This window comes from Ictidomys tridecemlineatus, chromosome 5, assembly GCF_052094955.1.
Source record: "Ictidomys tridecemlineatus isolate mIctTri1 chromosome 5, mIctTri1.hap1, whole genome shotgun sequence".
NCBI lineage: Eukaryota > Metazoa > Chordata > Mammalia > Rodentia > Sciuridae > Ictidomys > Ictidomys tridecemlineatus.
The window spans coordinates 7,766,800-7,791,558 of NC_135481.1; the positions used below are offsets into that span (position 1 = coordinate 7,766,800).

General features: G+C 34.6%; 1 protein-coding gene across 17 annotated transcripts in view; it reads right to left on the bottom strand.

Annotated features, from left to right (window-relative positions):
* Window positions 1-24,759, bottom strand: part of Scaper (S-phase cyclin A associated protein in the ER) — a 438,325-nt gene that overhangs the window by 104,000 nt on the left and 309,566 nt on the right. The window contains exon 1 of one of the 17 annotated variants that reach the window (XM_078049223.1): window positions 13,205-13,223. The exons of the other annotated variants lie outside the window; for them this stretch is intronic. The gene's annotated coding sequence lies outside the window, so the exon portion shown is untranslated. Of the gene's footprint in view, window positions 1-13,204; window positions 13,224-24,759 lie in introns of those variants that run through there. 17 annotated transcript variants of the gene reach the window in all.

Genomic DNA, 24,759 nt, shown 5'->3' on the forward strand with positions numbered 1-24,759 from the left:
TATAGACTTGTGGATTGTCAAAGATTATCTACAAGAAATTACAGCTAAATCATATTTAATTTTGCGAACTAGAAGCTTTCTCCCTAAGATTAGGAATAAGGCAAGAATGTCCTCTCTCACCACTTCTACTCAAAATCATACTGGAAGTTCAATGTAGTATAATAAGGTAAGAAAAGGAAATGAAAGGTACATAGATTGGGAAGAACACTCATACATTGCTGGTGGGACTTCAAATTGGTGCAGCCAATATGGAAAGCAGTATGGAGATTCCTTGGAAAACTGGGAATGGAACCACCATTTGACCCAGCTATCCTTCTCCTTGGTCTATACCCAGAGGACTTAAAAACAGCATACCACAGGGACACAGCCACATCAATGTTTATAACAGCACAATTCACAATAGCTAAATTGTGGAACCAAACTAGATGCCCTTCAGTAGGTGAATGGATTAAAAAAATGTGGCATATATACACAATGGAATTTTACTCAGCAATAAAAGAGAATAAAATCATGGTATTTTCAGGTAAATGGAGGAGGTGAAGAAGATAATGCTAAGTGAAGTTAGCCAATTCCCCCCCAAAACAAATGGTGAATGTTTTCTCTGATATAAGGTGACTGACTCATAGTGGAGTAGGAAGAGGGAGCATGGGAGGAATAGACAAACTCTAGATAAGGCAGAGATGTGGAAGGGGAGGGGAAGAGGGTTAGCAATGATGGTCGAATGTGATGGTCATCATTATCCAAAGTACACGTACGAAGACATGAATTGGTGTGAACATACTTTATATACAAACAGAGATATGAAAAATTGTGTTCTATATGTGTTGTAAGAATTGTAATGCATTCTGGGGTCATATATTTAAAAAAAGCAATTAAAAAAAGAACAATAAATTGAAAAATTAAAAACTCAATAGAAAGCATCACCAACAGATTAGATCCCTTGGAAGACAGAACCTCACACAATGAAAACAAAATGTATAATCTTGAAAATAAAGTTGATCACACAGTGAAGATGGTAAGAAACCATAAGTAGAACATCCATGAATTATGGGATAACATGAAAAAACAAAATTTAAATAATTATTGGGATATGGCTAGGGATGTGGCTCAAGCAGTAGTGCGCTCGCCTGGTGTGCGTGTGGCCCGGGTTCGATCCTCAACACCACATACAAACAAAGATGTTGTGTCCGCTGAAAACTAAAAAATAAATATTAAAAAAAATCTCTCTCTCTCTCTCTTAAAAAAAAAGAATTACTGGGATAGAGGAAGGCACAGAGTTACAAATCAAAGGAATGATCAATCTATTCAATGTAATAATTATAGCAATTTTTTCAAACCTAAAGAATGAATTGGAAAATAAAATACAAGAGGCTTACAGGACACCAAATGTACAAAATCACAGCAAATCCACACCAAGGCACATTATAATGAAAATGCCTAACACAGAGAATAAGGAGAGAATTTTAAAGGTGATAAGAGAAAGGAGTCAGATTACATATAGGGGGAAACCAATTATAGCATATCTGCAGATTTCTCAATCCAGACCCTTGAAGCTAGAAGATCATGGAATAACATATACCAAGCTCTGAAAGAAAATGTTTGCCAACAAAGAATCTTACATCCAGAAAAATTAAGCTTTAGATTTGATGATGAAATAAAAACCTCCCATGATAAAAGTTAAAAGAATTTACTACTAGGAAGCCTGCACTATAGAACATCCTTGACAGAATATTCCATGATGAGGAAATGAAAAACAATAATGAAAATCAGCAAAGGGAAGTATTACACTAAAGGAAAAAACAATAAAAGGAGAAACCAAGTCAAGTTAAATACCAAAAACAAACAAAAATGATTATGATTACAAACCATGTCTCAATAATAACCCTGAATGTTAATGACCTAAACTCATTAATCAAAAGATATAGACTGGCAGATTGGACTTAAAAAAAAAAAGACTCAACAATATGCTCTCTTCAAGATATTCATCTCAAAGGAAAAGACATCCACAGACCAAAGGTAAAAGGTTGGGAAAAAAACATACCATTCACATGGACTGTGTAACCAAGCAGGAGTTTCCATTCTCGTATCAAATAATGTAGCCTTCAAGCCAAAGTTAACCAAAGGGGATAAGAAAGGCCATTTCATATTGCTTAAGGAAACCATACATCAACAAGATATAACAATTATAAATATATATGCAGTCCAAAATGGAGCATTTATGCTCATCAAACAAACTCTTCTCAACTTCAAGAATCAAATAGACCATAATACAATAAAACCGGGTGACTTTAACACACCTCTTTCATCACTGGACAGATCTTCCAAATAAAAGCTAAACAAAGAAATTATAGAACTCAATAATATAATCAATAACTTAGAGTTAACAAACATGTACAGAATATTTCATCTATCACTGAGTGAATACACTTTCTTCTCAGAAGCACATGGATACTTCTCTTAAATAGACCAGATATTAAGCCACAAAGCAACTCTTAGTAAATACAAAAAGGGTAGAGATACTACTCTGCATTCTATCAGGTCATAATAGAATGAAATTAGAAATCAATGATAAAATAAAGAATAGAAGCAACTCCAAACCCTGAAGACTAAATAATATGCTATTGAATGAACAATGGGTTGCAAAAGACATCAAAGAGAAGATTAAAAAATGCTTAGAGGTAAATGAGAACACTGATACAACATATCAGAATCTCTGGGACACTATGAAAACAATACTAAGAGGAAAATTCATTGCATGGAGTTCATTCCTTAAAAGAAGAAAAAGTCTACAAATAAATGACCTCAAATTATATCTCAAAGCCCTAGAAAAAGAACAGATGAATGCCAAAAGCAGTAGAAGACAGGAAATAATTAAAATAAGAGCCCAAATCAGTCAAATTGAAACAAATGAATTAAATGAAAAAATTAACAAAACAAAAAGTTGGTTCTTTGAAAAATAAATAACATTGATAAAAGCCTTAGTCATGCTAATGAAGAGAAGGAGAGATTAGTCAAATTACTAAAATCCATGATAAAAAAGGAAATATCATGACGACACTACAGAAATACAGAAGATAATTAGACACTATTTTGAAAGAGAATGTTGAAGGTATCAACAAATTTCTAGAGACATATGACTTACCCAAACTGAATCAGGATGATATACACAAGTTAAACAGAAGCAATGATATAGAAAACCCAATCAAAAGCCTACCAACCAAGAAAAGCCCACGAGCAGATGGATTTACAGCTGAGTTCTACAGGACCTTCAAAGATGAACTAATACCAATACTCCTCAAATTAGTCTATGAAATAGAAAAAGAACACTTCCAAACTCATCATATGGGGCCAGGGTTTGGAGTTGCTTCTATTTTTTATTTTATCACTGATTCCAAAACCAGACAAAGATGCATCAAGGAAAGATAATTTCAGACCAATATCTCTAAAATAAACATAGATGCAAAAATTGTCAACAAAATTCTGGAAAATCGAATACAAAAATATACTAAAAAGATAGTAGGGTTCATCTCAGGGATATAAGGTTGGTTCATCATACAGAAATCAATAAATGTAATTCATCACATCAATAGACTTAAAAGATAAAAAGCATATAATCATCCCAATAGATGCATAAAAAACATTCAACAAAATACAGCCTCCCTTCATGTTCAAAACACTAGAAAAGCTAGGAATAACAGGAACATATCTCAACATTTTTAAATCTATCTATGCTAAGCCCAAGGCCAACATCATTATAAATGGAGAAAAATTAAAGGCATTCCCTCTAAAAACTGGAACAAGACAGGGATGCCCTCTTTCACCACTTGTATTTAACATAGTCCTTGAAACACTAGCCAGAACAATTAGAAAGATGAAAGAAATTAAAGGGATACCAACAGGAAAAGAATTCAAACTATCACTATTTGCCAATGACATCACTGTATACTTAGAGGATCCGAAAAATCCCACCAGAACACTTCTAGAACTAATAAATGAATTCAACACAGTAACAGGATACAAAATCAATGCCCATAAATCAAAGGCATTTCTGTACATCAGTGACAAATCCTCTCAAAGAGAAATTAGGAAAACTACCCCATTCACAGTAGCCTCAAAAAATAAAATAAAATACTTGGGAATCAACTTCATGAAAGAGTTAAAAGGCCTCTACAATGAAAACTACAGAATGCTAAAGAAAGAAAGAAGACCTTAGAAAATGGAAAGATCTCCCCTGTTCTTGGATAGGCAGAATTAATATTGTCAAAATGACCATAGTACCAAAAGCACTATACAGATTTAATGCATACCAATCAAAATACCAATAGAAATATAAAAAGCAATCATGAAATTCATTTGGAAAAATAAGAGACCCAGAATAGCCAAGGCAATCTTTAGCAAGAAGAGTGAAGCAGGTGGCATCACAATACCAGACCTTAAACTATACTACGGAACAATAGTAAAAAAAGCAGCACGGATTAGCACCAAAATAGACATGTAAACCAATGGCACAAAATAGAGGAAACAGAGACCAACCCACATAAAAACAGTTATCTCATACTACACAAAGGCGCCAAAAACATATATTGGAGAAAAGATAGCCTCTTCTACCAATGGTGCTAGGAAAACCGGATATCCATAAGCAGCAAAATCTCCCACCATTCACACAACTCAAAGAGGATAAAGGACCTAGGAATTAGACCAGAGACCCTGCGCCTAATAGAAGAAAAAGTAGGTCCAAATCTTTATCACATCAGGTTAGACCCCTACTTCCTTAACAAGACTCCTAAAGCGCAAGAAATAAAATCAAGAATCAATAGATGGTATGGATTCAAACTGAAAAGCTTCTTCTCAGCAAAAGAAACAATCAGTGAGGTGAAGAGAGAGCCTACAGAATGGGAGCAAATTTTTACCACATGCACATCAGATAGAGCACTAATCTCCAGAATTCATAAAGAACTCAGAAAACTTAACACATATACAAACAAAAAAACCCAATAAATAAATGGGCTAAGGACAGGAACAGATACTTCTCAGAAGAACATATACACTCGATCAACAAATATATGAAAAAATTTCAATATCTCTAGCAATTGGAGAATGAAAATCAAAACTAAGATTTCATCTCACTCCAGTCAGAATGGTAGTTATTAAGAATGCAAGTAACAATAAGTTGGCGAGGTTGTGGGGAAAAGGCACACTCTTACACTGCTGGTAGGACTGCAAATTGGTGCAACCAATCTGGAAAGCAGCATGGAGATTCCTTAGAAAACTTGGAATGGAACTACAATTTGACCCATCTACTTGATCTATACCCAAAGGACTTAAAAACAGCATACTACAGGGACACAACCACATCAATGTTTATAGCAGCACAATTCACAATACCTAAACTGTGGAACCAACCTAGATGCCCTTCAATAGATGAATGGATAAGAAAAAGTTTAGTGTGTATATATATATATATATATATATATATATATACACAGTGGAGTATTACTTAGCATTAAGAGAAAATAAAATCATGGCTTTTGCAGGTAAATGAATGGAGTTGGAGAATATCATACTAAGTGAAGTAAGCCAATCCCCAAAAATCAAAGGCCGAATGTTTTCTCTGATAAGTGGAAGTTGATCCATAATGGGGGTGGGCAGGGGAGCATGGGAGGAATGGAGGAACTTTGGATAGGGCAAAGGGGAGGGAGGAAAGGGAGGGGACACGGGGGTAGGAAAGACGGTAGAATGAGATGGACATCATTACATGTATGAAGACACAAATGGTGTGACTCTGCTTTGTGTACAACCAAATGTAAAATTGTGCTCCATTTGTGTACTGAGTCAAAATGGATTCTGCTGCCATGTATAACAAATTAGAACAAATAAATTTGAAAAAAAAACATAAAATCATACAACATAAAGAGTGAACCCTAATATACAGATTTTAGTTAGTAACAACACATTGTCATTGGTTAATCATCTGGAAAAAAAATGGGCCACATCTATGCAGAAAATCATCATAGGAGAAATTTAGGGCAGGCAGAAAGGCAGAACTCTGTACTTTCAGTTCAATTTTTCTGAATATCTAAAACTACTGGAAAAAGTAAGCAATTAAAAACTCATGCACTCAAATATATTTGATGGGTTTTAATCTACTGCAATTCTTATTTGCGTTAAAGCTCAGTTTGTCACATCTTTTGGTTTCCTGACCCTTTGCTGAACCCCAGTAGTTTTCTGAAATTTCACTTTATCTGAGATGACAAGAGTTTCATGCTCATTCCCTTCCCCAGACCTGGAATTGGCCTGCACTTCAAACAGCATTGGTCATAAAAGTTCAAATCCAAAATCTGCCCCTAGTAATTTTCAGTTCTACTGGGGTGGGCCATGGTTTCTAGACTTCCAGATGAATAAATCTGGGAATTTCCCTCCCATACCCATTCTTCCACTCCTAAGATAAAATATTTGTGAATTTCACCAAATTCTGGACTAAGGAATTTTTTCCTTTAATATCTTTTTATAATAGCTCTTTGTCTATATCTATAATTACTCGTTTGCTTTATGCTACAGTACAACATGTTAACAGTTTCAGAATATCAATATTTATAGTACCACTACCAATTATGATTACTGAAAAGTTTCAAATGTTTTGGCATATGCCATATCCATTTCCCATTTCTAATTATTTTAATCATTATACTAACTACATTGTCAGAACATACAGTCACTTCATACTATACTCTCTCAATCTTTATTAGTTTTAGTGATATAATTTAATGTTCACTATCAGTCCTTGTGTAAATGTATCTAGTCATTTTGCTTGTCTAAAGCTTGTTCTCCATTAGATTCCTTAGGAAAGGCTCATGGGACCAATAATCTTGAGTTATTGCAAGTTAACAGCATGTTTGTGCTTTTTATAAGGGAAGATCAATTTGGTTAGATGTAAAGTCTTCATATCTTCTTTTCTAGTGTATATTTAAAATGTTACTCCATTTTCTTCTGAAATAAAATTCTTTAATGTTATATTAATGCTATGTTTTCCACTTATAAGTCATAATGTGCATTTGGTTATGAAACCATCCAACACAGATAAATAGCAACCTACCCAAATTACTCTGGGGGTGTACCCTTTCAACTCATGGCTCTCACATGTCTGTTTTATACTCCAATAGTTATCTTATGCCTTTTTTTCAGAATGTCATATAAATGAAGTCATGTCCTATTTGAGTCTTACTTCTTTCACTTAGCACACTGTATATGAGATTTATCTGTGTTGTTGCATGTATTAGTGTTTCTTTAAAATTTTTATCTTATTGTGACAAAAACATGAAGCCTATTATCAACAGATTTTATTTTTTCATTTTTATTGGTGCATTACAGTTGAGCATAATGGTGAGATTTGTTGTTATATATTCATACATGCCCAAGATATAACAATACATCTTGGCCAATATCCTTCCTTAGTATCTTCCCTTTCCCTCTCTTCCTCCCTTCCTGTTGCCTTTTCTTCTTCTTTACTGATCTTCCTTTGATTTTCATGAGATTTCCACCCTGCACCTTACTTTTCCTTTTTCTTCTCTAGCTTCCACGTATGAGAGAAAATATACAACCATTGACTTTAAGAGTGTGGCTTATTTTGCTTAACATAATGTTCTCAAGTTCCATCCATTTTCCTGCAAATGACATAACTGCATTCTTCTTTATGGCTGAATAAAACTCCATTGTGTATATATACACCACATTTTCTTTATCTACTCCACCATTAACGAATACATAGGATCATTGGTTACATAGTTTGGCTATCATGAATTGTGTTGCTGAAAACATAGACATGCATGTATCACCCCAGAATGCTGACTTTAATTCTTTAGGATAAATACTGAGGAGTTGTATAGCTGGGTCCTGTGGTGGTTACCATTCTTAGTCTTTTGAGAAATGTCCATATTAATCTCCACAGTATTTGTACTAATTTACAATCCTACCAACCAACAGTGTTCAAGTGTTCCTTTTTCTTTATGTCATTTCTAGCATTTATTTCTGTTTGTATTTTCAAAGCCTATCATTCTAAGTGGAGTGAGATGAAATCAGTATAGTATTTTTTTGTTTGTTTTTTGGTACCAGGATTAAACTCAGGGGCACTCAACCACTGAGCCCCATCCCCAGCCATATTTTGTATTTTATTTAGAGACAGGGTCTCACTGAGTTGCTTAGTGCCTTGCCATTTCTGAGGCTGGCTTTGCCCTCTAAATTCTCCTGTCTCAGCCTCCTGAATCGTTATAGTTTTGAGTTGCATTTCCCTAATTACTAAAGATGTTGAACATTTTTTCATGTATTTGTTGGTCATTTGTATTTCTTCTTTTGAGGATTGTCAGTTCATTCACCCACTTACTAATTGGATTATCTTTTTTTTTTTTTTTTAGTGTTCAGTTTTTTGAGTTCTTTATATGTTCTGGATATTAAACCACTGTCAGAAGAGTAACTAGCAAAGACTTTCTCCTGTTCTGTAGGTTCTTTTTTCATATTCTTGAACTTTGCTATGAAGATTTTCAATTTGATGCCATCCCATTTATTAATGCTTGGCATTACTTCCTCAGTTTTTGGGAGTCCTGTTGAGAAAGACATTGCCTGTGCCTAAATGTTAGGGTGTTGACCTCATGTTTTCTTCTAGGATTTGCACAACTTCTGGTCTAATTCCTAGATGGTTGATCTAGTTTGAGTTGACTTTTGTGCTGGATGAGAGATCTAGTTTCATTCCTCTACATATGAATAGCCAGATTCCCTAGCATCATTGTTAAAAAAGCTTGTTTTTTTCTCCAATGCATGTTTCTGGCACATTTGTCAAAGATGACTACAACTGTGTGGGTTTTGTCTCTTCTATATTGTGTTTTATTTTATGCCAGTACCATACAGTTTTTGTTACTATATCTCTAAAGAATAGCTTGAAGTCAGATTTTTTTTTATTTGGTATGGGAATTAAACCCAAGGGTGTTTAATTACAGAGTCTCATTCCCGACCATTTTATTTAGAGACCCGCTCTCTAAGCTGCTTTAGGGCCTAAGTTGCTGAGGCTGGCAATGAACTTATGATCCTCCTGCCTCAGCCCCCCAAGCCTCTGGGATTACAGGTGGGATTACAGGCAGGCATGGTAGTACCTGGCTAAAGTCAGGTTTTGTGATGCCTCCAGCATATTTTGAGCTTAGAAATTCTTTGGCTATCCTGCGTCTTTTATTCATCCAGATGAATTTGAGAACCTTTTTTTCCCCTAGTTCTACAAAGAATATCATTGCTATTTTGATGGGACGGCACAGAATCTGCCTATTGTTTTTATTAACACGGCCATTTTAACCATATTAATTCTACCTATCCACAAACATGGGACATCTTTCCATCTTCTAATGTTTTCAATTTTTTTCTTCAGTGTCCTAAAGTCTCCATTGTAACCTTCACTTCCTTGGTTAGATTTATTCCCAAGTATTTTATTTTTGTTTTTGTCTTTTAATTTTTTAAAAGATGAACAAAATATATTTATTTATTTACTTATTTATTTACATGTGGTGCTGAGGATTGAGGTCTCCCAAGTATGAGGCATGTGCTCTACTGCCGAGCTCTAACCCCAGCCCCAAGTATTTTATTTTTTGACATCACTGTGAATAGTTGTGTTAACTTCTTTCTCAACAGATTCACTATAGGTGAACAGGAAAGCCACTAATTTTTGTATGTTGACTTTTGTCCTGATACTTTGCTAAATTTGTCTGTCAGCTCTAGCAGTATTTTGGAGGAGCTTTTGGAATCTTTTCAGTATAGGATCATATCATCAGTAAAAAGTGATAATCTGACTTCTTTTTGTGTTTTTATTCCTTTGATTTCCTTCATTGCCTAACTGCTCAGTCTAGAATTTCTAATGCAATATTGAAGGGAGTGGTGAGTAGGGACATCTTTAACTTGTTCCAGATTTTAAAGGAAACGTTTTCATTTTTTTTCCCCATTCACTGATGTTGGCTTTGGGTTTGTTGTATACAGCCTTCACAACGCTGAAGTACATTCCTTCTATCCCCAGTTTCTTCAGTGCTTTTATCATGAATAGTACTGAGTTTTTCAAAGGCTTTCTCTGCATCTCTTGAGATGATTAAGTGATTTTTCTCCTTAATTCTATTTATGTGATGAATTACATTTATTGATTTGCATGTTGTTAAAACATTCTTGCAACCCAGGGATAAAACCAAGTTGGTCACGATGTATAATCTTAATAGATTGTTGACATGATTTGCTAATATTTTATTAAGGATTTTTATATCTAATATCATAAGGGTATAGTTTTCTTTCCTTGATGTGTTCTTATCTGGTTTTGGATGTGACACTGGCTTCATAGAACTAATCTGAAAGTGTTTTTATCTCTATTTCATGGAATAATGTGAGAAACATTGGCATTGGTTCTTCTTTAAAGGTCTGGTAGAATTCATATGGTCTTGGATTTTTTATGTTGGAAAAATTTTATTACTGCTTCTAACACATTGATTATTGGTCTGTTTAGTTTTTATGTGTCCTCTTCATTCAATTTTGGCAGGTCATATGTGGCTAGAAATGTATCCATTTCTTTTATGTTTTAGACTCCATTTGCATAAGTACATCAATTTCCAGCATTTCCTTTCATCCTGCAGCTGTCTTAGCCTGTGAGTATTTTGCAAACAACATACAGTTGGTTCTTGTCTTTTTTCCTCCTTTTAATTTTTTAAAAAATATTTTTAGTTGTAGGTAGAAACAATAACTTAATTTTTTTATGGGGTGCTGAGGATCCAACCCAGTGCCTCACATGTGCAAGGAAAATCGTTTACCACTGAATCACAACCCCAGCTCTGGTTTTTGTCTTTTATCCATTCTACCAGCCTATGTTTTTTAATCGTAGAGTTGAGATCATTTATATTCAATGTTATTATAGAGAGATGTTTATTAATTCTTGCCATTTGGATTTATCTCTAATGAATAATTTGGTCCTGCTTCTCATTTGCTTTGATACTCTTCAAGAGATTTGTTAAATTGTGAGCTCTGGGGTTTTGATGTTTTTTCTGTATAAAATATTATTTTAAGAATTTTCTGTATTGCCAGCATACTAGTCATTAATTCTTTTTAACTTCTGCTTATCATGGCATGTTTTTATTTCTTCTTTGATTTGAAAGGATAACCTTGCTATATATAGCATCTTTGTTGACACCTATTTGAAACACATCATTCCAAGTACTGAATTTTAAAGATTATGCTGAGAAATAGGAAGTAATTCTGATTGGTTTGTTTCTAAATGTGACCTGATATTTTCCCGAGGCTTTAAAATTCTATCCTTTTTCTGTATGCCAGGCATTTTAATTAAGTGTCATGGAGAGGTCCTTTTTTGATCTTATCTATTTGGGGTTCAGAATGCCTCCTGTATCTGGATATCAGTCTCATTCTCAACATTTGCAAATTTTTGTTATTGTTTCCCTGAAAAAGGTATACTTGCCATCACCCTGAAACTCTCTTAAATTCTAATGATTCTTAAATTTGGTCTCTTAATGTCATTCCAGAGTTTTTGTACATTCTGTTTATGACTTTTTTTCCTTTAATACTGTCTGAAAGTTCAAGGCTGGCTACTTTGTCTTCTAGCTGTGAGATTCTGTCTTCAGCATGATCTACTCTATTAGAAAGATTTCCAAATGAAAATTTTATTGGATTTATTGTGTTTTTCATTTCTAAGATTTGGTTCTTTTTCAATATCTCTTTCTCCTATCTAAATTTCTCACTCATATCCTATACTGACTTCCTAAATTCATTCAGTTTATTTTGTGGGTTTTCTTGAAATTCATTGATTATTTTTACAGTCATTCTTTTGAATTCTTTATCTGATATTTCATCCACTTCAGTATCTTTGGAGTCAGTTGCTGGTGAATTATGACTCTAGGAGGTATCATATTACCTTATTTTTTCATAATTCTTACATTTCTGTGTTGGGTTTTATGTATATGTTGGGATGAATTTCTCTTCCACTCTATGTGTGAACTGTTTTAGGGCATAGACTTCTCTTGCCGAAGTGTCATAGAGTAGTGGAGATTGAAACTCCTCAAAGCTTTGATATCCAAAGACTTTGTATTAATACTCTTTGTTCTTGCTATAGGAGTAGATGTGTATGAATGGGACCTAAAACATACCCATCACAGGTTCTGTTCTTACTGGGGGCCTGGCCATTAATTTGAGGTCTTTATCTCTTCTAGTTTTTAAGTATAGATGAAGTTTGAGTGTGGTTAACTTGTTTGTGGAACAAGGTGTGCTATCTTTTGGCTGAATTTAGCAGCAAAATCTCTGCCAAGAACCATAATGACTGTGTAGATTCCCAGTACCTTATAGAAAAGGGAAAACTATAGCACCAACCAACACAAATATACTTTATTAAAATAAATAACTGGTGCCTAGTATGACATCTACAGCACTACCACAAAAGAAAGAATGACTGGGTCAGCAATTGCCAATAGCCAAAACAAGTAACTTGTAAGTAGATCTGGCATTAAAGAGCAGATATCCACTGTTATCCACAGTATAGTAAATGAAAAAACATGGATGGTGGGAGCAGGAGTTATAGAAGTCTAATAGTTCCAAAAATACAGTAAAAATACAGTTCAATAAGAGCAAAGAAAATGTGATAGGAAGTTAGAAGAAAGATTAGAATGTCCAAAATGTGAACAGAGAGAATGCAGAAGAGTTGTAGCAAGTGATTGTTATAAAGGTGGAGAAAAAATAAAGTAAGCAAGAGAGAACAAGTTTGCTGTTAGTAGAATAAGAAGAGAAAAAGGAGAAATAAAAACAAAACCAAAATAAACAAACCAAAAAACCCTAACCCTTTGAAGACAAGGAAAAATAATTATTATTAAAAAATGCTACAAATGAGAAAAATAAGTATATATGTGTATATACATGTATGTACGCGTGTGTGTACATACACCAATCAGCATATCAAGAATTCTTAATGAAAAATGGAACATTTGTCTCCAATGAGGTGGTCAAAACAGTATAGAAGATGAATGGTCCCTGCCTATGCTTAACTGTCTTTTTTCCTGTTTGTTCCTGGGCTATGTAGAGAGCGAGGAGCTGGGAGTTTTTAACCCTTTTATCTTCTTGTGTTGCTCACCAAGCTACTACCTGAAGTGGCCTAGAATTGAAGCTGGTTCCAATAGCTTTGAGCTTCCCTTCTCACCAGTATAAGGTAGGATGTAATAGGAGGTACTGTTGGTTGAAGTTTTGTCTGGACAAACCAGATTGTTGTACTCCCAAGGTAGGACTGCTGAAGAGTTCTGAGAGGAGTTCCTGCAGCTGGGGCCTAGGTCTAATTAGGCCTTTAGGCTTTGTTGGGTGCTATCTGTAACGGAGAGATAAGATCAAAATATCCTTAGGGCCAGGCAGGTGCTAATCTCTGCTGGGAGTCTGGATCTCAGAACTCCCTAGAATTCTACTCAAAAGACAGGGGAACCAATTCTACACACATTCTGTTGTCCATGAATATACTCCAGGCTCAGTCCCTGAGTGTATTCACACCCACCTGTTCAATTTCCTAATTCTCTTCAGCTGGTCACATGAGCCACCAGATTCAAAGGGAAAGCAAGTTGTACTCCCCTCCATTTTTTTCTGACTTGAATTCCCCTGGGTACAATCTTCTCCATGCCTATTTCACTCATGTTCTACTAGGTGCAAAGAGCATGTGTTTGCAGGGTCAATATGGGCAATGTTTGTGATGATTTCCTGGGCTCCCACAGTAGCAAGCTGCAGCCTGGACTCTTCAAGATGGCTCCCACCTTAGCTCTCTGCTTCAGTTAAGAAATACTGAGTATTTTCAAATATTGGTTTGCTGTGCAGTTGCTACATCAGTTAAATTCAGGTTGCATTTCTGATTTACAAGATTTTCTATGCCAATTTTTTTGGGGGGTGTTTCTCTGTTTCATCCCTCCCCTCCCCTCAGGGCTTTTCAAAATGTTAACAGAACTGCAATATTACATGATCCATCAATTCCACTTCTGGGTATTTATACAAAAGAACTGAAATCAGGATCTCAACTGGTTTGGCTCCAGTGTACTTTTTTTTTTTTTTTTAGTTCAATGCACCTGAATTTTTGAGTCTCTAAGAGAATCAGACTGATATTGAATTTCATCGAAATTCCTCTTTCACTGAACTAATTCACTGAGCAGCAGTGCTTCCACTGCTTGATTCCTGAGACATGGAGTAACTGGAAATGCAGTATTTCTTAAATCTGCCATCTTGAATCCTCTCTCTCAAAAGATTTTTAAGTGTACAGTTCAATATTGTTAACTTAGGCATAGAGTTGTACAGCATATCTCAAGAACTTCTGACATTACTGAAATTTCATACCTATTGATTAGCACCTTTCCATTTTTTACTTACCCTTAATCCTGGAAGCCATGGTTCTGCTCTCTGATTCTATGAGTCTTAGATACCTCCTATAAGTGGAATCATGTTAATATTTGACCTTTAGTGACTTGCTTATTTTACTTTGTTTACCCATTTTGTCACAAATGGTAAGACTTCCTTATTTTTTTAAGGTTAAATAACATTCTATTAAATGTGTACAACCCATATTTAGGCTGTTTCCATTTTTGACTTATGAATAGTGATATAATATACATAGAAATTATAGAATCTCTTTGAGATCCTGACTTCAATTCTTTTGGATAAATACCCAGAAGTGGGATTGTTGGATCATGCAATACTGTAGTTCTACTTAACCTTGAGGAGCCCTTGATACTTTTTTTTTAAAATAGAGACTGCATTATTTTTCATCCTCAACAATAGTGTATATGGGCTTCAATTTCTCTACATTCTTACCTTTTTGGTTTTTTATGCCATTTCTAATAGTTATGAGGTGGTATCCTTATTTTTTCATGAAAAAATAACAATCTTGGCTTTATTAAAATTTAAGACTTCTTACAAGTCACTGATGGAGAAAGTATTTGTAAGAGGTACATATGATAAGGAACTGTTAACCAAATATTAAAGATCTCTTAAAACTAATCAATAAGAAAACCAACAACCCAATTTAAAATAAGCCAAAGCTCTGAACCAAAAAAGAGATATAGTTGGCAGCATGTGAAAAGAGGGCTCATTTCATATGCCACTAGAGAAATTAAAATTAAAACTCTGAGACACAACTGTACATACACCCATTTAAACATCAAAAAAAAATACAGTTCACAGATTGGAAGAAAGTGTTTACAAAACATAGCTGATAAGAGTTTGCTGTCCAGAGTGTATATAAAGAACTCTTACAACTTTGATGAAAAGAAACCAAATTTAATAAATATTTTTAGAATTTTTGGATTTTTAAAATTTCTTCTTTTTATACATAACAGTAGAACGTTCTTTGGCAAGTTATATATAAATAGAGTATAACTTATTCTAATTATGATCCTATTCTTGTAGTTGTACATGATGCGGAGTTGCCCTGGTAGTGTATTCAAATACAAGACTAGGAAAGTTGTTTCCAATTAATTTTACTGTCTTTCCTATGCCCCCCTCCCTTTGTTTCCCTTTGTCTAATCCAATGGACTTCTGTCCATCCCCTCCCTGCCCTCCCTTGTTGTGGGGTAGCATCCACATATCAGAGAGAACATTCAGCCTTTGGTTTTTGGAATTAACTATCTCACTTAGCATGATAGTCTCTAGTTCTATCCATCTATTCAATCATTTACTGGCAAAGGCTATCCATTTACTGACAAATGACATTATTTCATTCTTCTTTATGGCTCAGTAATATTCCACTGTGTGTGTGTGAATGTATACATAAGCATACATACATACCACATTTTCTTTATCCATTCATCTGTTGAAGGGCTGTTGTCAACAGTGATACTAAGTATTTTTTTCACACACCTATTGGCCATTTGTATATCTTCTTCAGAAAAATGTCTATTCAAGTTCTTTGTCCATTTTAAATAAACTTTTAGTATTTTTGCTGTTGAGTTGTAGAGATCCTTATGTAGTTTGGGAATCGATAACTTACTTGACAAGTGGTTTGCAAATATTTTCCTGTTATGCAGGTTGTCTTTTCACTCTGTTTCATTTGATGTGCAAAAACTTTTTACTTTAATACAGTCCCATTTATCTTTTTATTTTTGTTGCCTGTGCTTTTGATATGTTTATTAATTCATTGCCAAGATTCATGTTATAAATGTATTCCTTTGTACTTCCTCCTAGGAGTTTTATAGTTTCCAATCTTGTGTTTAAATCTTTAATTTCTTTTTTGGTACTGGGGATTGAACCTAGGGGCACTTAACCACTGAGCTACATCTCCAGCCTATTCTATATTTTATTTAGAGACAGGGTCTCACTGAGTTGCTTAGGACCTACCTAATTTACTGAGGCTGGCTTTGAACTCATAATCCTCGTCCTTCAGGCTGCAAAGCTGCTGGGATTACAGGTGGGTGCCACTATACCCAGCTCTTTAATCTATTTTGAGTTGATTTTTGTGTTTGGTGTAAAGATAAGAGTCCAACTTTATTCTTTTGCATATGTATATGCAATTTTACCATTTCTTTGGAGATGGATTATCCTTTCCCTGTTTTGTATTCCTGACAATCTTGACAAATATCAGCTAACTGTATTTGGATAAATTTATTTCTGGAATTTATATTCTGTTCAGAGGTCAATATAACTCTCTTTATGCCAATATCATACTTTTTAAATTACTAAACCTTTGTATATATTTTGAAATCAGGAAGTATGATATCTCCAGTTTTGTTCTTTGTTTTGTTTTTAAATTTGTTTTAGTTATATATGACAAAAGAATGCATTTATGCACTTTGATATATCATACATAGATGGGATATAATTTCATTTTTCTGAGCGTACCTGTTGCAGAATCCTAATGGTCATGTTGTCAAATATATACATTTAGTAATAATGTCTGTTTCATTCTACTATCTTTCCTATCCCCACATCCCCTCCCCTCCCATCACTTCCCTCCACCTAATCTAAGGTAATGTTGTTCTTCCATAGTGCCCCCCACTATATTGTGAATAAGCATCTGCATATTAGAGAAAAATTTGGCCTTTGGTTTTGTGGGACTGGCTTATTTCGCTTAGCATGATATTCTCTAAGTCCAACTATTTACTGGTGAATGCCATAATTTCATTCTTCTTTAAAGCTGAGTAATATTTCACTGAGTATATATACCACATTTTCTTTATCCATTCATCTATTGAGGGACAGGTAGGTTGGTTCCATAGTCTAGCTATTGTGAACTGAGCTGCTATAAACATTAATGTGGCTGTGTCACTATAGTATGCTAATTTTAAGTCCTTTGGGTATAAACGAAGGAGTGGGATAGCTGGGTCATCTGGTAGTTCCATTCCCAGTTTTCTGAGGAATCTCCATACTGCTTTCCTTAGTGTTTGCACCAATTTGCAGTCCCACCAGCAATGTATGAGTGTATCTTTTTCACCATACCCTCGCCAACATTTATTGGTGACTGTATTTTTGATGATTGCCATTCTGAGAGGAGTGAGATGAAATCTTAAGAGTAGTTTTGATTTGCATTTCTCTAATTGCTAGAGATGTTGAATACTTTTTCATAAATGTGTTGATCAGTTGTATTTCTTCTTAAGTGTCGGTTCAGTTCCTTTTATTATTTATTTCCATTTATTGGTTGTGTTATTTTTTTTTAGTGTTAAGTTTATTAAGTCCTTTATATATCCTTGAGATTAATGCTTTATCAGAGGTATATGTGGCAAAGATTTTCTCCCAATCTGTAGGCTTTCACTTCACATTATTTATTGTTTCCTTTACTGAGAAGCTTTCTAATTTTAATCAATCCCATTTATTGATTCATGATTTTACTTCTTGTGCTTTAGGAGTCTTGTTAAGGAAGTCAGATCTTAGGCTGAAGTGGTGAGGATTTGGGCCTATTTTTTTCTTCTATTAGGCGCAGGGTCTCTGTTCTAGTGCCTAAGTCTTTGATCCATTTTGAGTTGATTTTTGTGCAGGGTGAAAAATAGAGGTTTAACTGTATTTTGCTATACATGATTTCCAGTTTTGCCAGCATCATTTGCTGAATAGGCCATATTTTCTCCAGTGAATGTATTTTGCACTTTTGTCTAGCATAAGATAACTGTATTTATGTGGGTTTGTTTCTGTGTTCTCTATTCTGTACCACTAGTCTACAAGTTTATTTTGGTGCCAATACCATGCCGTTTTTGTTACTATAGCTCTGTAATATAGTTTAAATCTGATATTGTGATGCTTCCTGCTTCACTTTTCTTGATAAAGATTGCTTTAACTATTCTGGGTCTCTTATTTTTCCAAATAAATTTCATGATTGCTTTTTCTATTTCTATGAATAATGTCATTGGGATTTTAATAGGAATTGCATTAAATCTGTATAACACTTTTGGTAGTATGGACATTTTGATAATCTTAATTCTGTCTATTCAGGAGCATGGGAGATTTTTCCATCTTCTGAGGTGTTCTTCAATTTCTTTCTTTAGTCTTCTGTAGTTTTCATTATAGAGGTATTTCATTTCTTTTGTTAGATTGATTCCCAGTACTTTATTGTTTTTTGAGGCTATTGTGGATAGAGTAGTTTTCCTAATGTCTCTTTTAGTGGATTTATCCCTGATGTATAAGAATGTATTTGATTTATGGGTGTGGATTTTATATCTTGCTACTTTGAATTCATTTATTGGTTCTAGAAGTTTTCTGGTGGAATTTTTTGGATCCTCTAGATGTAGAATCATGTCATCAGCAAATAGTGATAGTTTTGATTTCTTCTTTACCTATTTGTATGCCTTTAATTTCTTTCTTTTGTTTAATTGCTCTGGCTAGTGTTTCAAGGATGATGTTGAATAGAAGTGGTGAAAGAGGACATCCTTGTCTTATTCCAGTTTTAGCGGGAATGCTTTCAATTTTTCTCATTTAGAATGATGCTGGCCTTGGGCTTAGCAAATACAGGTTTTACAATGTTGAGGTTTGTTCCTACTATCCTTAGTTTTTCTGGTGTTTTGAACATGAAGCTATGCTGTATCCTGTCAAATGCTTTTCTGCATCTATTGAGATGATAATATGATTCTTGCTTTTAAGTATATTAATATGATGAATTACATTTTTTGATTTCCATATGTTGAACCAGCCCTGCATCCCTGGGATGAATCCCACTTGATTGTGGTGCACCATCTTTTTAATATGTTTTTGTATGTGATTTTCAAGAATTTTATTGAGCATTTTTCCAAATATCAGAGATATTGGCTTGAAGTTTTCTTTCCTTGATGTGTCTTTGTCTGGTTTTGGAATCAGGGTGATATTAGCCTCATAGACTTGAATTTGGAAGGGTTCTCTCCCTTTCTATTTCATGAAATACTTTGAGGAGTGTTGGTGTTAACTCTTCTTTGAAAGTCTTGTAGAACTTGGCTTGGGCTTTTCTTGGTTGGTAGGCTTTTGATGGTGTTTTCTATTTCATTACTTGATATTGATCTGTTTAAATCATGTATGACCTCCTCATTCAGTTTGGATAGGTTATATATCTCTAGAAATTTGTTGATGTCTTTTCTATTTTTATTAGAGTATAAATTTTCAAAAAAGTTTCTAATTATCTTCTGTATTTCAGATGTGTCCATTGTGATGTTTCATCTGTATTTTAGTAATTTGAGTTTTCTCTCTTTTTCTCTTCGTTAGCATCGCTAGGGGTTTATCTAGTTTATTTATTTTTTTCAAAGAGCCAAATTTATTTTGTCAATACTTTCAATTGTTTCTTTTGTTTTGATTTCATTAATTTCAGCTCTGATAATTATTTCCTGTTTTCTACTGCTTTTGGTGTTGATTTACTCTTCTTTTACTAGGGCTCTGAGATGTAGTGTTAGGTCATTTATTTGTTGACTTTTTATTCTTTTAATGAATGCACTCAATGCAATAAACTTTCCTCTTAATACTGCCTTCATAGTGTCCCAGAGATTTTGATATGTTGTATTAGTGTTCTCATTTCCCTCTAAGAATTTTTTTAATTTCATCCTTGTTTTCTTTTACTATCCATTTCTCATTCAACAGTGTATTATTTATTCTCCAATTGTTACAATATTTTTCATTTTATCATTGTTCTAATTTCCTTTCATTGTGGTGTGATAGAATGCAGTGTATTAGCTCTGCTTTTTTTTTTAATTTACTAAGGGTTGCTTTGTGGCATAAGATATGGTCTATTTTAGAGAAGGAGCCATGTGCTGCTGAGAAGAAAGTATATCTGTTTGTTGATGGATGAAATATTCTATATATGTCTATTAAGTTTAAATTATTGATGGTATTTTTTAGTTCTATAGTTTCCTTATTTAGTTTTTGTTTAGAAGATCTGTCCAGTAGTGAGAGAGGTCTGTTAAAGTCACCCAGTACTATTATACTGTGGTCTATCTGACTCTTGAAATTGAGAAAGATTTGTTTGATATACATAGATGCTCCATTGTTTGGGGCACAAATATTTATAATTGTTATGTCCTGCTTATATATTTCCCTTAAGAAGTATGTTATATCCTTCTTTGTCTCTTCTGATTAGTTTTGGTTTGAAGTCTACTTTGTCTGAAATGAGAATGGAAACCCCTACTTGTTTACTGAATCCAAATGAGTGATAGTTTTTTCCCCCAGCCTTTCACCTTTAGCCTGTGGATGTCTTTGCCCACGAGGCGAGTCTCTTGAAGATAGCATATTGTTGGATTTTGGTTTTTAATCCAATCTGCCAGTCTATGTCTTTTGATTGATAAGTTTAGGCCATTAACATTCAAGGTGATTATTGAGATATGATTTGAATTCCCTGTCATTTTGATTTATTTCTGATTTTTGATTTGTCTTAGTTTCTCATTTGGTTGAATGTCCTTTAGTATAGATCCTCCCTTTGCTGGTTTTCATTTTGTTTTTCACTTCATCCTAATGAAATATTTTGTTGAGAATGCTCTGTAGTGTAGGCTTTCTAGTTGTGAATTCTTTTTAATTTTTATTTATCATGAAATATTTTAACTTTATCTTCAAATCTGAAACTTAATTTTGATGGATATAAAATCCTTGGTTGGCATGTGTTTTCCTTCAGAGCACGAAATATATCATTCCAGGACCTCCTAGCTTTGAGAATGTGGGTTGAGAAATCATTTGAGATCTGAACTGGTTGCCCCCTATACATAATTTGTTTTTTAATTTCACAGCTTTTAAGATTTTATCTTTATTCTCTGTGTTAGTCATTCTCATTATAATGTGTCTTGGTGTGGGTCTGCTGTAATTTTGTACATTTGGGGTCTTGTAAGCCTCTTGTATTTGATTTTCCATTCCATACTTTAGGTTTGGGAAATTTTCTGCTTTTATATCATTGAAAAGATTGTGCATTCCTTTGGTTTGTATCTTTGCTCCTTAATCTATCCCGATAACTGTTAAATTTGGTCTTTTCATGTTATCCCATAATTCTTGGATGTTCTGTTCATGGTTTCTTACCATCTTTTCTGCATGTTCAACTCTACTTTTCAGATTATATATTTTGTCTTAATTGTCTGAGATTCTGTCTTCCATATGGTCTAGTTTATTGGTGATGCTTTCTATTGAACTTATAATTTGGTTCACTGATTCCTTCATTTCGAGGATTTCTGTTTTTTTTTTTTTCACGATTTCTAACTCTTTATTGAAGGGTCTTTCACTTCTTATACTATCCTTTACTTCACATATCATTTTAACTATATACAATGTGAACTCCTTCTTGGATATTTCCCACTAAGGCATCTATTGCTTCCTTGCATTAAACCAAAATGATGAGTTCAATAACTATCTATAGTACAAACATAATATTTGTTAAAATGATTTACAATTTCAAACGGTAGATGAGAGAACAGAGGTAGTGTAGTATGGAATATTCACAAGGGAGGAAGAGAGAAGCTAGAAGTAAAAATTCACAGGAAGAGTAGAAGAGGAGCTGACAGAGATTGGCTGTTGGAGAAAATGTGGAATGAAAATCTAAGAAAATAGACTCAAGAGAGAGGAAGAATACAACAAATGTAGAGAAAAAAATTAAAGACATAAGAATACAACAAAAAGGCAAAACAACCTTCATATATCATTGTGCTCTACACACTGATGCATAAAAAACATCCTGTTCCACATACGGTAAAGAGATTAGTGAATCAAAAAATGAAATAAAATAAAATAAATCTTGCTGGAAAGTCCAACTGTCTCTGTCAGTGTTCAACAATTTCTCAGCCCTGCTTCTATGTCTCTTGGGATCACCAAACCCAGATCAGCCGTGGCACACCTAGTCTATGTTCCACCGATCTGGAACCATGTTGAAGTTCCAAGATCTCAATGCTGCTTCTACTTGTAGAGAGACCACCAGGGATACACTCATGCAAAGGAGCAACTCTGAGAAGTAGCATCAAGAAAAGGGCCACCAGCATTCTGAGCAGGAAGACCCCAGGCTCCTCCAAATCTGCAGGCACCCCCAACTGGACCTGCAGGTCCTAGCTGGAGTCCCCAGAGACAGGCTCTTGTAGTGGTAAACCTGAAGGCACCCAGGCCCCAGGCCCCGGCTGCTGTCCCAAAATGGGTGCAGCCACATGTAACCAAACCTGGAGTCTCCCCCGAAACAGTCCTCTAGGCCATGGCAGTAGCGGTAATGGTGGTGGTTGTTGGCAGCAGGCAGTGGGTAGCAGTAGTGGTGGCTGCAGCAGGAGCAGCTGCAATTGCAGCTTTGGGGGCAGCATCACCACACGATCAGCAGCAGTGTTGGCTTCAGTTGCATCCGCGGCAGTGGTTTCTTCTGTGGCAGCAGTACCCGGAAAGAAGACCTCCAGGTGACCTCAGGTTGGCAGCAGGGGAATCAGACTCAGCAGCAATGGCAGTAGCGGTACAAGCAGTGGTTGATTGACAGAAGACTTTCAGTTCAGTGGCAGCTACCGCAGAGGGAGCATAAAAATTCTCTTGGCAGAGGTAACCAAGGTAGTGCCCAGAGAAGGGACCACCCAGCACGGCAGCCGCATCTCTGTTCTTTGTTTTGGGCCTGTTGGTCCTTTATATTGCTGAGTAGTATGTCACTGAATGTTTTACAGTTTGTTTACTCATTCACCAGGTGAAAATATTTGGATTATTTCCAGTTTTGGGTGATTATGAGTTAAGCTTCTATAAATATTCATTTGTAAGTTTTTGTGAGAACATGTATTTTTATTTCTTTGGGGTAACTACCTAGGCATGGAATGGCTGGGCCATACATTAAGTATATGTATAACTTTATGAGAAACTTACTATATACTCTTTCCAAAGTAGCTGTATCATTTTGTTTCTCATCAGTGATATAGGAGAATTTTAACTTATCTCTCTGCTCATAAGTACTGCCGGTATTGCCAGGCATAGTGGCACACGCCTATAATCCTAGCAGCTCGGGAGGCTGAGGCACGAGCCAGCCTTAGCAAAAAGCAAGGCCGCTAAACAACTCATTGAGGCCCTGTCTCTAAATAAAATAGAGAAAAATAGGTCAGGGGATGGAGCTCAGTGGTTGAGTGCTCCTGAATTTAATCCCTGGTACCATGAAAAAAAAAAAAAAAAGAAAAAAGAAAAAAAAATTGATATTATCAGTTTTATTTTTTAAGTGATTATAGTTGATTGCTGAAGTAGTTCAATATGGTTTTAATTTGCATTTCTTAAATTCCTTGAACATATATTCATGTGCTTATATGTTATCTGTATATGTTCTTTGGTGAAAAATCTTTTCAAGTCTTTTGCAAGTTTATTAACTGCCTGTTTTATTTGATTTTTGTGTCTACAACATCTAAGACACTTTCTGATCCACAGCAAGAACTGAAAATATATCTTGATGACAAAAATCAATGACTAGAGTATTTTATTCTCCCAAAACAGGTTAAAAAAAAACTATCAAACTTCTCAGGACAGAAAACACATGGAAGGTTTATGATCTTTAAAATTTAAAAACAAGCAAAAACAGTTCTCATCTACAAACATAAAGACAGTATATTAAAAAAGAGTATACTAAAAAAATAATATCAAATCCATCTTCTGGTACATCTTCATAGAAAGAATGACTTTATGTAGTATATGTTGCTAAAATAGTGACTTTTGATTTACAGAGAAACATGGAGAATTATAGTTGGTTAACAGAAAAAAGACTGCTGATTTATGTTTATAAAGTTATTTACTGTGGCAAGGGAGAAAATTTTTGTTGGTGTCTATTTTGGGTCTGTTGTATCAAATAGATTTTAAATGTATGGTACTGACTGGAATAAATGTGTTAAATAGAACTAAATAAAAATAGTATTTGACATGAAAAATGTACTTATAAAAAGTAATATATGTGGTCTCACGCATAAAGAAATATTTTAATGGTCTTATTTTATTGACCAAATTAAATATATTAAATCAGTACAATTAGATAAAGAAGTCTTGATTAATAAAAAAAATCTTCTCAGAAAAAAACTCAGGGAATGAATTTTGTAAAACATTTAAAGAGGAGGAAATTATTCAATTTTGATTTTTGTGACCACAGAGAAGCTGAACTTGGGACACAATCTTGGAGTTTTTATTGCAATGAATAATTGTGATATTTGGATATTTTGTGGATGAAGGGATTTTTTTTTTTTAAAATCTATGGCACTGGGTTAACTAGTAAGTAATGTATATACACTGCCTTCCCAGCCTTGCCGCCCTATTCTTTTCCATGCTGGAACACTTACCAGCAGGAGGGGACAATGAATGGGAGAGGCAAAGATGCTGCAACAGCAAATC